This window comes from Gavialis gangeticus, unplaced genomic scaffold (genome assembly GCF_001723915.1).
Source record: "Gavialis gangeticus isolate Ggan-Ray unplaced genomic scaffold, GavGan_comp1, whole genome shotgun sequence".
NCBI classification, from domain to species: Eukaryota; Metazoa; Chordata; order Crocodylia; family Gavialidae; genus Gavialis; species Gavialis gangeticus.
Genome location: NW_017729031.1, coordinates 10,796,967 through 10,808,971, shown reverse-complemented (window position 1 = coordinate 10,808,971; position 12,005 = coordinate 10,796,967). Strand labels below are relative to the sequence as shown.

General features: G+C 41.2%; 1 long non-coding RNA gene across 1 annotated transcript in view; it reads right to left on the bottom strand.

The window, feature by feature from the left end:
- Window positions 1-7,149: 7,149 nt before the first annotated feature.
- Window positions 7,150-12,005, bottom strand: part of LOC109301329 — a 39,265-nt gene continuing 34,409 nt past the window's right edge. The window contains exon 2 of the long non-coding RNA XR_002098503.1: window positions 7,150-11,403. This is a non-coding gene — a long non-coding RNA (uncharacterized LOC109301329). The remainder of the gene's footprint in view (window positions 11,404-12,005) is intronic.

The window sequence follows — 12,005 nt, the reverse complement described above, 5'->3', positions numbered from 1 at the left end:
CAAGCCCCTGGGCTGTAACATAAATTCAAGCTGCTTGGCTATAACATTATTCACACCACATCAGGGTGCTCTATCCTTCCTCCAGTCTCGGAGCTGTACCTGAAGTCTGGCCTCTTCCCTCTGCTTGGTCTGGGAGAGTTCCTTCCTCCACGGCTACTGGCAGGGAACTGCCCTTCTGGCCTCAGCCCTGGGGTTTATATGTGGGCCAGGCCCTGCCCCTTCCAGTCAGCTGACCAGGCAGGTGTGGGTCATTAGCTCCCTTAGGGTGCCCTGGTAACCAGCAGCTGGGGCTCCCCCTCACTGCTAGGGCTCTCTCCCTAGCAGTTTCCACTCTAAGGAGCAGGGCACCTAAGTGCTCTGCAACAGTGCTTTTCACCCCCTTATCCAAATCACCGATGAAGATATTGAACAGTACAGGCCTGAGGACCAAGCCCTGGGGAACCCCACTGCCCACATCTCTCCCGGTCAAAAATGACCTGTCCACCACCACTCTCTAGGTGCGGCCCTCCAGCCAATTTGTGACCCATCTGACTGTGTAAGTGTCGACACCACAGATGCCTAATTTTTTAATGAGAATGGGGTGACAGACAGTGTCGAAGGCCTTCCTAAAGTCCAGGAAGACTATGTCCACTGCAACACCTGCATCCAAGGCTTTTGTGACCTGATCATAGAAGGCCACCAGGTTGGTCTGACAGGACCTGCCTCCAATGAACCCGTGTTGATTGCCCCTAAGCATAAATTCCCCTGCTGGTCCCTCGCAGACATGATCCTGGATAATTTTCTCAAACAGCTTCCCCAGAACTGAGGTAAAACTAATGGGCCCATAGTTTCCTGGGCCCTCTTTCCTCCCTTTTTTGAAAATGGGGACTACACTGACCCTTTTCCAGTCGTCAGGCACCTCACCAGAGCAGTATGGGTGCTCACAAAGCCATCTTAGTAAATCAAAGGATTTTAGTAAATCAAATTGCTTGGTTTATATTTGTATGAGGCTTTCAATTTAAAGTGGACTTGGATACTGCGGAAATGAGCACCATGGAAACAGAAAAATATATATTAATAAATTACTTGATATTTAAGATATTTAAACATTTTAATTAAATATAACAAGCTGAGTGTTATACTGTGACCTTACTGAGCTATGAATTAAGAACAAAATGTGGTAGCTGTGTAGAAGATAGGCACTGGCAGTACATTTTCACTCTTTGCTCATATCTGAATTTGAAGTTTCTTAGAGTTCAGGAATATCCAGATTCAGTGTCTTCCAGTTCAACTGATCAAAGCACAAAGGACAAGACCTTCATTGTCCATGGGGGCTCTCCAGGTTTACATTTGCAGTTCATACACATCTCTTCCTCCCAGACACCCTGAATAAATCAAAATTATCTAATCACCTAGGTCATTTTCTTTTTTATTTAAGGGGAGTTTCTCTATGCCTGCATTCTACCTGCAAGAATTTAGCATCAAGAAAACCACCAGAGCTTGACTGAAAACATATTTTGATCTGTAAATATCATATTTAAAATAAAAAAGAAACAAAACCCTACTTTTATAGCCTTATTTTCATGGTGACAGTTTAATTGCATTTGTTGCATTGTAAACCAAGTAAAGCGCAGCAATAAAACGTCTGCAAGCTGTAGAAGTAATAGCAGGAATGTCTCATAAACAAGATAAGTTGTTTCTTGCCAATATTGCTACACTTCATAAATATAAACTCAAGTCTGTTGTGTGTTTTCTAGATCAGTAGAAGACTTTTATTTTAATTAAACACAACATATAAAATATTCATTTATGAAACAAACATCATTGTTTTAAAAACATTATATTAAATTAAATTATAGTGCTTTTGCCATAAAGCTCTTGCACAATGGAACCATTTTGAATTTTAAGTGGATTGATACAGTTCAAGCATCCATCAATAAAAACTGTATTAGGAACACTCTAACAGTCCTATGAATAAATGAACTATTTATATTTCCTGATAATGTAAGTGCTTATATGAACTCATTCCAATTTCCAAACACTAGTCATTTCAGCTATGGTTGTAATTAAGAAACTATAATACCCAGAGTAGAAAGGTAGATGCTGCCAATGCCATTTTATACAGGGCAGCTTCTAAATGTTTTACTCCATAAATGGCATAATTTATAGCCCTGTTTTATTTGAACCAGATAACTGTGGTAGAGCCAAGTGAGAGTGGTTCTCTCTTAAAATCATTTTAGTTTTTGCATCCTACATATCTGAGTTCAGCTTGTGCAGGCCTGTAAAATATGGCTACAGTAGTAGGCATCAATTACAATCCCATTCAGTGAAATTACTACTACTTCTGGCTTCCGTACAGTGTTATCCAGGATTTAGCATGGAACCCAGAGATGCTTACTCATATACAGCCTGTACATATAGTTTCTTTATTACCACAGAGATTGAGCAAACAACTGGGAAAATATTTAGAGACACTATTGTTTAGTAGTGTAACCCATGTGGTACTCAGACAAGGTACCTCCTTTCCAACTAAAGGGATTTAGTGGGTGCTAGTGCACTATGGGAGGTGTAACCACTTATGGGGAGCAGCTCTCCTCCTATTCCCTATAAAGTAGAGACACCAGTTGGAACTTAACTACATACAATTTAATAAGGGAAGAACCAGGTTGGGGTATGGTATATGTGCAGGAGAGTATGGGGGATCCTGGATAATAAGGGTACAATCCTCTTGGCACCCATGGGGGTGGGGAACCAGGGGAGGAAGAGAGGATTCAGTAAAGGTACACATATAAATCTAGCAAAGGCAAATCAGACATAAAGCTTGAGGTGTGGGGTTTCACAGAATATAAGACACAGGGTTTCCCAAAATATGAAAAAATGAAAAATTGTGCAGATCCCACAAAATTTGAGGTGCAGGCACCCCAAAGGGGCAGGAAAAAGAGGTAAGGAGAATCCTTCTCCCCCGTGGAGACTCCCTTTTCCTGGCAACTCACCCCTCTGGTGCTTTTGCTAGGGATCAAACCCTGGACTTCCACAAAGCAGGCAAGAACAGTACCACTGAGTCATTAATGCCTGGGCTACTGCCTGCAGCTCCAGGCCTGTAGTCCCTCCAGGATCCTCCATGTGATCTCCACATGCCAAGCCAGCCACCTGGCATCATGCCGGAGATCAAAAGAAAAAGGAAAAAAGGGCCCAAGCTGCTACCTGAAGCTTCAATCTTGGGTAGTTCCCAAACCCACCATGCACGCCCCTGCATTCCAAGCCAAGCTGCTGCCCCAGCTCCAAGAGCTTTGTTCCTGCCTGGACCCCTCTGTGCACTGTCCTGTGCACCACTGCAGCTGAGACGAGCCACCTCCTGTGGCTCCAGGCTCAGAATCCCACACCGGAGACTCGCCATGCACCACCGTGTGTGCCAAGTGGGCCAAGCTGAGCTGCCTCCTGTGGCTCCCAGACTCTGGGTCCCAGCTGGAAACTCACTGTTTACCACCCTGTGCACCAAGCAACTGAACCAAGATGCCTCCTGTGGCTCCCATGGCTCTTCTTGGGCAACTATTCCACCCTGCTGGCCAGCTCTCACCAGCTCTTCAGGACTCCTTTCCTTCATCCCTCGTTGTCTCTCCCCAGAACCAGTTGTGTGTATTAGGGCTGTGAGAAGCTTTGGGTGCTGATTCAATTTGAAGGAGATTCAGCCTGATTTGGCAGCCAAATCTCTGAAACCAAATAGAATTGGGAGACCAATAAAAAGGTCCAAATCAATTTGAAGCTCTCTGAATTGATTTGGAAAAGATTGTGAGAGATTCAGAGAGCTTCAGAGATTCAGGCAGTCCCCACTCAGCACCAGAGGGAGTTGGAACAGGACTCCATGCCGGTATGTGGGGGTGGGGGGAGGGTTGGAGGAGGGAGGAAGGACCTCTGTTTTTTATCTATGGTTCCCAGCTTAAACACCTTGGACACATCATTAATAATCTTCAATCTCTCCTGGAAAGTGATGACCCTCTCAAGGCTGCCATGGGGTTAAACTTGTCTTAGCTTACAGACAGCCAACTACCCTCAAACACTGTCTCTTAAGCAACAGGCTACCTCACTCCTAGTCTCACTGACTCACCAGGCCTTGCAACAAACCCCGATGTAAGCTGTGCCCCTTCAGCAACACAAAGACCACATAATCACTGGACCAAATAACACAGATTAAAACATCTGGATTCACTCACCTGATCTACTGTGGGTGTCATATATGCTGTCACTGGCTTACAGTGTTCCTCCACTGTCTACATTGGACAGACAGGGCAATCTATACATGAAAGAATGAGGAGACACTTATCTAAAAGTAGTGCAAAAACACACACAAGCCTGTGGCAGAACACTTTAACCTAACTGGACAGGGCTGACTTTGGAGTAGCTGTTCTTCAAAAGTAGAACTTTAAAAGATGAGTTGAACACAAAATTGCATAACAAGAAATCATTCAAAGACAGGACTGTGTTAACTATGGCCCAAACAGGGACTACAGATTTTTATCCCATTACCTAGATGAGCTTTTTTTGACCCTTATGGTCCCATCCAGACGAGCATGCATGTGCCTCTTGCCCCATCTCAAACCCCTTTGAGATGGGGCAAGAGGCACATGCAGGAACGAAAAAATGTTCCCCGTGCTTCAAACTTGCAAACAAATGGTCCCCACAGGGGCTAAGGCCCCCCAACAGGGGCTACAGCTCCCCAACAAGGGCCTTAGGGGCTCACAAATTCTCCAGTCAGATTTAAATACCTTTAGGTGAAGTTATTACAAGCCTGAAAAACAGGTTATTTAATCCTGAGATTAACAAATTTAAAAAATGTTTGAGAAAGTTGTATAGACTATCCTCATTCCTGTTATAGATTATTAAAAAAGTAACATTTTAGGTCACTACAACCCTCTTCAACAGCTCAGAATATATTGCAGAGTTGTTCTTCGTTTTTTCCTTCCTTTTTCTCTACTTGTATTTCCCCTTCCCCTCCTTCCCCATTCTCTTTTGTACTATCCAAAACTTTGGCACACATCTCCAGAGATATGCATACCCCTCTTTCAGTAGCTCTGCTTTAAACACACAACTCCTTTCCAGAAGGAGAACGTTGCAAAGTTAAAACTGTAAACAAAAAACTAGAGAATTATATTTTATTGCAACTCAGATAAATTCTGATTCCAGACATGTTTCCTGTTCATCTTTTACTAGCAATGGAAAACTATTAATGCTCTAAGATACTACGATAACAGAGCTGTAAAATCTATCACCTCAGTGTCTTATATAGTCCAGCAATAAAATCACCAGATGGAATTTTATTTGCTTATGATTAAAACTTGAAGAAGATTCTTTAAAAATAAATTATAAGCAATGAAGTGGCAGTGAAAGGACTGAGGCAGTGTCACTTCATTTTGCACTTCACTGGTCTATAATTGAATTCTGGTTTTTCTACCTCTTTTTAAAAAAATGTGTAAACCTGGAGCTCATGAAAATGAGGGACTAACAGTACTAGCTAACCCAAGCATAGTAGAAGCACATACTGTAGTTTGCCAAAATAGCTCAGTACTAACAGTCCTCTTGTTCGGGCTTCAAAACAGCGAATGCTCAGGGGATGAAAATTTGTATTTTGTGATCTAAACTGTAAACAAATGTCCACAGAGAAGTGATGATTGAACTGATATTCATTTGAAAAGTAAGGCAGGATTTCAACCTGAGTGCCCCCATGAGAAAGGTTAATGCATAACATAGTATGCTATGGAACCAGGATCATTAATACTTTTCTCTCCTCTTTTCATACTAGCTAGCTTTTTTGGGAACTACCATTTTTGTCTCATAAAAACTTGAACAAAATGTTGCAATTTTTTAATCCAGGATTTTGGTTTGGTTAAAAAAAAAAGCCAGTACATATGGTGTGCTGCTTAGTGTGGTTTCATTTTACAAAACAACAACCTGCTGAGCTTTTCTACACACCAATTATTGGCTTAGAAATGGGATTTTAAAGGTTGTTTTTGTTGGGAATTGGCTTATAGGTATAGATAGATATATATATTATAAGGGTTCAAGATGAACAGCAGGGATTAATTGACTTCTAAAGAGCTTGGGTCTCACACACAAAGTTTCTCATGGCCCTGGAAGCAAACAGGCTGTCTTTAACACAACAAGGCCAACAAAGCTGCGAGCTGAGGGAGTATGTGCCATACTGCCCATAACACAACATAACTGGTACCAGCTAACAAGGCCTCAGAGCAGGGGCATCTGAGTCCCGGTTCTGGGTGAAACAGACCAAATTAGGAGAAGGCCTGGAAAGCTATGTGGACTGTGATAACAGCATGAAGTGACCAACCAGAGATATACATGGATCAAGAGACTTCAACAGGGAAGGAGACTATAAAAGCAGACTTGAAAATAACAGAGGGTCCCTCCCTTTGTCTCATTCCTTCCTTTGTCTCATCCCTCCCTCCCCATCCCCATCCCCATCCCCCAGGAAGGGTCCCTGAGGCCACCATGGGGGGCGCACAATAAGCCTGTCTCATACACCCCCTGGAGGCGGGTATGGGCCTCGGCATCCCACCTCCAGACTTCTGACATTTGACACCTAGGAGAAAGCCTCAGAGTGGAGACTGCATCCTGGCCAGATGTATTTCGATTCTCGTGACAGCCCTAGGATTTGGTAGATGTATAGAATTGTTTGATTGCTTGTACAGTGGTTTGTTTGGGTTTTTTTTTCTGTTTTCAGTGTGTACCATTAAATTTGCCTATTATTGAATGGAAAAGCCATGGTCAATCAGAACCAGAGGCCTTGTTCCCCCTGGAATAAGGCCTGTGTCCTAAATCCAGAGCCAACAACAATAGCATTTCATTCTCAGACTCGCATACTTTTCAGTACAATTTCCTTTAACCATTTTTCAGTAACCATGTCCCTTCATCTCTGCCTCTTCATTGGGCACAGTGCTCTTTATAGGTAGTGTTTCACATAGCATATATTTAGAACATGTGGAAGAGAACTCTCAAAAGAGATCTGAATGTAAAGGAAAATTATTATTTACATGCAAGGTTTTCCTCAATGTAATATACCAGCTTCCACCAGACATGGGGGTGAATCATGGCATCCTTAAAGTCAGTGAAAGTTTTGCTGAGGTTTCAGTACCTAAAATAATTTATTTAACTCATCACTCCAAGGCTTAAAATTTTATTTTGGTCTTTTGAAATGTATTGAGAAAAATATATTTAGGAAATTTCTAATATATTCCATATGATATACGTGTCAAAATATAAAGATCTATTGAAGAGTTGCTTCCCCATGCAGTAGACACTGTTAAAAATGTTACATAACTGTGCCACCATACAAGATACAGTTGCACTGTATTCTAAACAAAAACTCATGACACCAATCACAAATGTGAAATCATAATGTTAAAAATTGAAACTATGTTTTAGCTTTAACTGCAGAAAGATATAAAACCAATTGTACAGCACATCTGTGATAAACTAAATTGCATCCCAGAGCAATTTTAACTTCTTTGTTATAGGCATTTGATAAAGATGGTTACAATGGAAATACTACCATGTCTTAAGTCATGTGTTCAATGGAAGCACTATTGTGTTTATGCTGACATAATCAAACTGGAGCAAATTACTCTGCTTTAGTGATGATTATTCGTCTCAAGTGGCTATAAACTCTATTTATGCCAAACAAAGGAATGACTCTTCTAAATAACAACAACTAAATTAACTTGGGTGTTTCAATTAGAATGGCAAGGACCTTGATCTCTTTATTTTACAGTAATGCAAATAGCATTTTTGCTGAACTCCTTTACAGTAATGCTTTCAATATGCTAGCATTTGCATAGCACTGTACAAATTCAAGTTGCTGTGCAAACATTAACCATTTTTTTCCTCAGAATACAACCAGCAGGTAAATTAATAATAATATCCCATTTTACATTTGGGAGCACTGCCAGTGGGTAAAGAGCTTGCTCTGAACCACACAGTGAGTCAGTTACAGAACTGAGATTAGATATTACATCAGTGGGACCTAACAAAGATTAAATTAAGCGCCTCTATTAAATAATGTACTTATGTACCTTTACTTTAGTGAGGTGAACATGATTTGCTCTTTATTTTCACATTAACAAACTGTAAAAAATTTTATTAAAATTTATCATAAGTGCCGAAGTAAATGCTTTACAAATATATTAAACAATGTTGAAATGTCTATGTAAATTTTAAGTCAATATTTTTTTAATTTTTCCTGAAGATTTGTGCTGTGTATCAAATGTACCATAGAAGTCTCCTAAATAACCCTATATTCTGTTATGCATATTAAAGTTTGACAATGTGAAATGCATGAGAGAAGGGCCACACTGGCCCTAAGCAGAGGCCAGGTAAATGCAGACCTCTTTCTCACATCACTTTTTAGGATCAGAAATAGAACAGCTACCCAAATGGAGATAAAAGCCATTTCATCAGGCTGGTTATAATGCTTCTACAGCACAGGTCAAAATATGACTATAAAGGATCGCACTGCAGGATCAAGGAGTAATATTAATATTTTCCAGGTGGGCCAAAGTCCTCATTAAGCAACATTTTCCAATGTTAAAACATTTACTTCAAGTAATTTTAAATACCCATAGAGCTAAATAAAGTAAACTTTAGCTTGAAAAATCACAGCTAAAGCTAATATACACTCTGTAACAGTCGGTGCACCAGCTGTGGATCAAAATGTGCTGAAAAGTAGAACATTTTGTCTCTCTTCATTTATCAAACATTCAACTACAAATTCATGGTAATCTGTTTAGGAGGAGCTAGAATTTATTAAGACTATTCATTACATAATTTTGCTAGTCTAAATCATAGTTCTCTATGGTTTTTAATTCAAAAGAGAAATTATATCAAATTCTCAGGAATCTTTTTTTATGTATAATACTTTCAAATACAAAACAACTTTACTCATCAGATGTCATTAAGGTCCTTTTTATTGTCTTGCTTTTTGTTGTTGTTGTCAGTAGTCTCTTGATAGAAGGATGACAATCTTCAGTAAATAGGAAAGTCACCAATGAGTCCATAGCCCACCAAGGACTCTGATGAGGTTTGCACATTCACCTGCAGGTGTGGCAAACAGTTCTGGGAGAAAAAAGTAGATCCTGATTATGTTAGGTCACAGCTCACTCTCTCTATATATATCTCTCATGTATCCACTTCCATAATGAGGTGGATACATGATGTAGCATTGATCATTCGTAAAATGGCACCACTGCAGACAATTCAGTGCTCGAGTGTCCAGGTATTGTTGTTAATGTCACATTTCTTCAGATTGATCTTTAAGGTGTCCTTAAATCTCTTCTTTTGCCCACCTCTACAGTGCTGACCACCAGTGAACTGAGAGTATAGGATGTGTTTTGGGAGCAGGTTGTCAGGCATCCTTATGACATCCTGATGAATGGAGTTGGTGCCACAAACATGACTTCCATGCTTGTGGTGTTTGCTTGAGCCAGAAGGCTGACATTCATTCTTCTGTCCTCCCAGCTGATATAAAGAATTTTCCAAAGACATTGCTTATGCCATGGTAATGTTCCAGAACTATCAGGTGTTTCTGATATATCATCCAAGTTTCACCTCCATGCAACAGGGCACAGATTGTGGCAAGAGGCTTGGTGTTTCTGCCACTTTAAGCAGCAGGCAGGCTAGTGTTGGGGCAGCCTGCAGGTGTGGCCAGGGTTGCTTATGGAGTCATCTGACCCTGCAGGAAGGCTGGGCTAAGGTAGAAGATAAGCCCGGGCCTGAGTGGAGCCAGCAGTAACAGCTTGGAGCCTGCTGAGAGAACACTGATTGCCTCAGAGGGTGGCTAGATCTCCAGAAGGTCAACATGGAGGGTAATACCTAAAGCAGTCTGGAGGTTTGGGGAGGAACAAAGAGGAGGAGGAGGTTCCTAGGGACACAGGGAAGGGTCCAGAGCCCAGATTGAGGGGCTGAGAGTATGGGACCAATGAGGGTCCAGGAACCTATTGAGGGCAACATGGAACCAGATAGGGTCCAGGAGCCCCAAGAGGAGGGGCTAAGTGAAGAGAACATCAATGAGGATGCCATCTGCAAGGCATGGGGCATGGTGTAGGGTAAGAACAGAGCCATGCAAGTAGTCCATAAGGCAGTAACTATGGGTGCCCGGTGGTCATTTGAGAGAACAATTTGGGAAGCCCTGTTGATTGAATCAAAGGGCTTAGTTTGTTCAGTGAAGACCCTGTGAAGATCTCAGTGTTGCTTGTGGCATTTCTCCTGCAGCTGTCTAGTAACAAAGATCATATCTATTGTACCTCTGAGTGGTCCAAACCACCTTGGGACTTGGGTGAAATCTTCTCAGTGAGGAAACTAAGTCTATTGTGGAGAATGCAGACAAGGATCTTCCCAGCTCTGGATAGGAGTGAAATACCTCAATTGCTGCAGTCTGATATATCTTAAATAGGATACTGATTCTGGCATCACTGTGAATCTCATGTTTCCAGACTTTCATAATAATAATGCATATTTCGTGAGAGCTTTTTTCCACCTTGCTTATAAATTTCAGCTGGTATTCCATCAAGATCACATGCTTTGTTGTTCTTCATCTGCTCAGTGGCTTTCAAGGCCTCTTTATAAGTTGGTGGATCTTCAAAGTAGTCCTTAATGGGATGTTGTGGGAAGACTGATGATTTTGTCTTACAATAATGGTTGCACTGAGGAAAGTATGAACATCATGGTCATCAGAAAACTTTCGAATCACTTTTGCTTTGTCCTCCCACCACTTTTTCTTTCATTTTCAAATTTTCCTCTGGATTTCAGCTTTAATATAATGACAAATTTCTGTCTTCTGTTTGGATCTGGTGTCATTTTGCCAAGCTTTTAAGGCTTTTTTTCTGTCAATGAATGCTTGAATTCCCCTATCATTTTCATCAAACCAGTCCCGATGTTTCTTTATGGAGAAGCCTAGAGATTTTTCACATACCTAATGGATGCCTTTCTTGAGGCTGTGCCAGTGATAAATGGTGTCAAGATTATCACAGAGATCAGAGTGTCCCACTCTTGGAGATAATCACTTTTAGCAGGATATTTGAAGTACTTGATATCAGGCCTCTTCCTTAGTTGCTTCTTTTGCTTATATCATTTTGGGGCAATATGGATGGATATGGTGGAATGCATCATCCACCCTTCCTCTCCATATCTTGGAGACCCTTCCCACGCTAGCACTGACATCATTGAGAAGAGTTATCTTATCTTGTTTGGGGACTTGGTCAGATTTACAATAGAATTTTCTTTTGTTTTGTCATCTGCATCAAGGGTTAGACATACATACTGATGACTGTTTCATATTGCCTGTCGGTCTGTTGAAGATGAAGAGTCCTGATGTTCACTGAAGCCAACTGGACATTCATTATCTGAATACCAATCTTGGTCCTAATAAAAAAAAAACAATACCATGGATGCATCTGTCCTTTTCAGCTTTTCCTTTTAAAAAAGGTGTAATTACCACCATGCTCCGTGAGCTGCCCCTCGCTGCACTCCTGATCTCATGAAGTGCAGCAATGTCAATATTAAGTCATGCAAAGTCTCTGGCCATGAGTGCTAGCTTTGCTCTGCTTGTTCCCCATTAGGGTTTTCCATCAAGGTGAGACCGTTCCAGGTTGAAATTTCATCACTTGATTTGGACCACAGATAAAGTGATCACAATGCTTTTCAATCAGATTAAATGAGACAGACTATGGTTTAGGACACTTTTTCTAGCTCCCTACCCATATGGGGTGAGCAAAGTGGATTCTAAATAGGCCTGCACGGTCATGATTGATCTGCTGAACTGCACACTTGTCTCAGTTCTATGCACAAAATGATTATCACACAATCATCATCTCCATGCAGGTTCGTGACTCAGAGCGTCTAGTAATTACAAGCATCTGCCCTCACTTGCACTTGACCATCACTGTAGGACTTGTTATTGAAGAAATATCCCTCCATGTGTCTTCTTTTAACATGGACATACCATTGTGCATCAGCACCCAAAC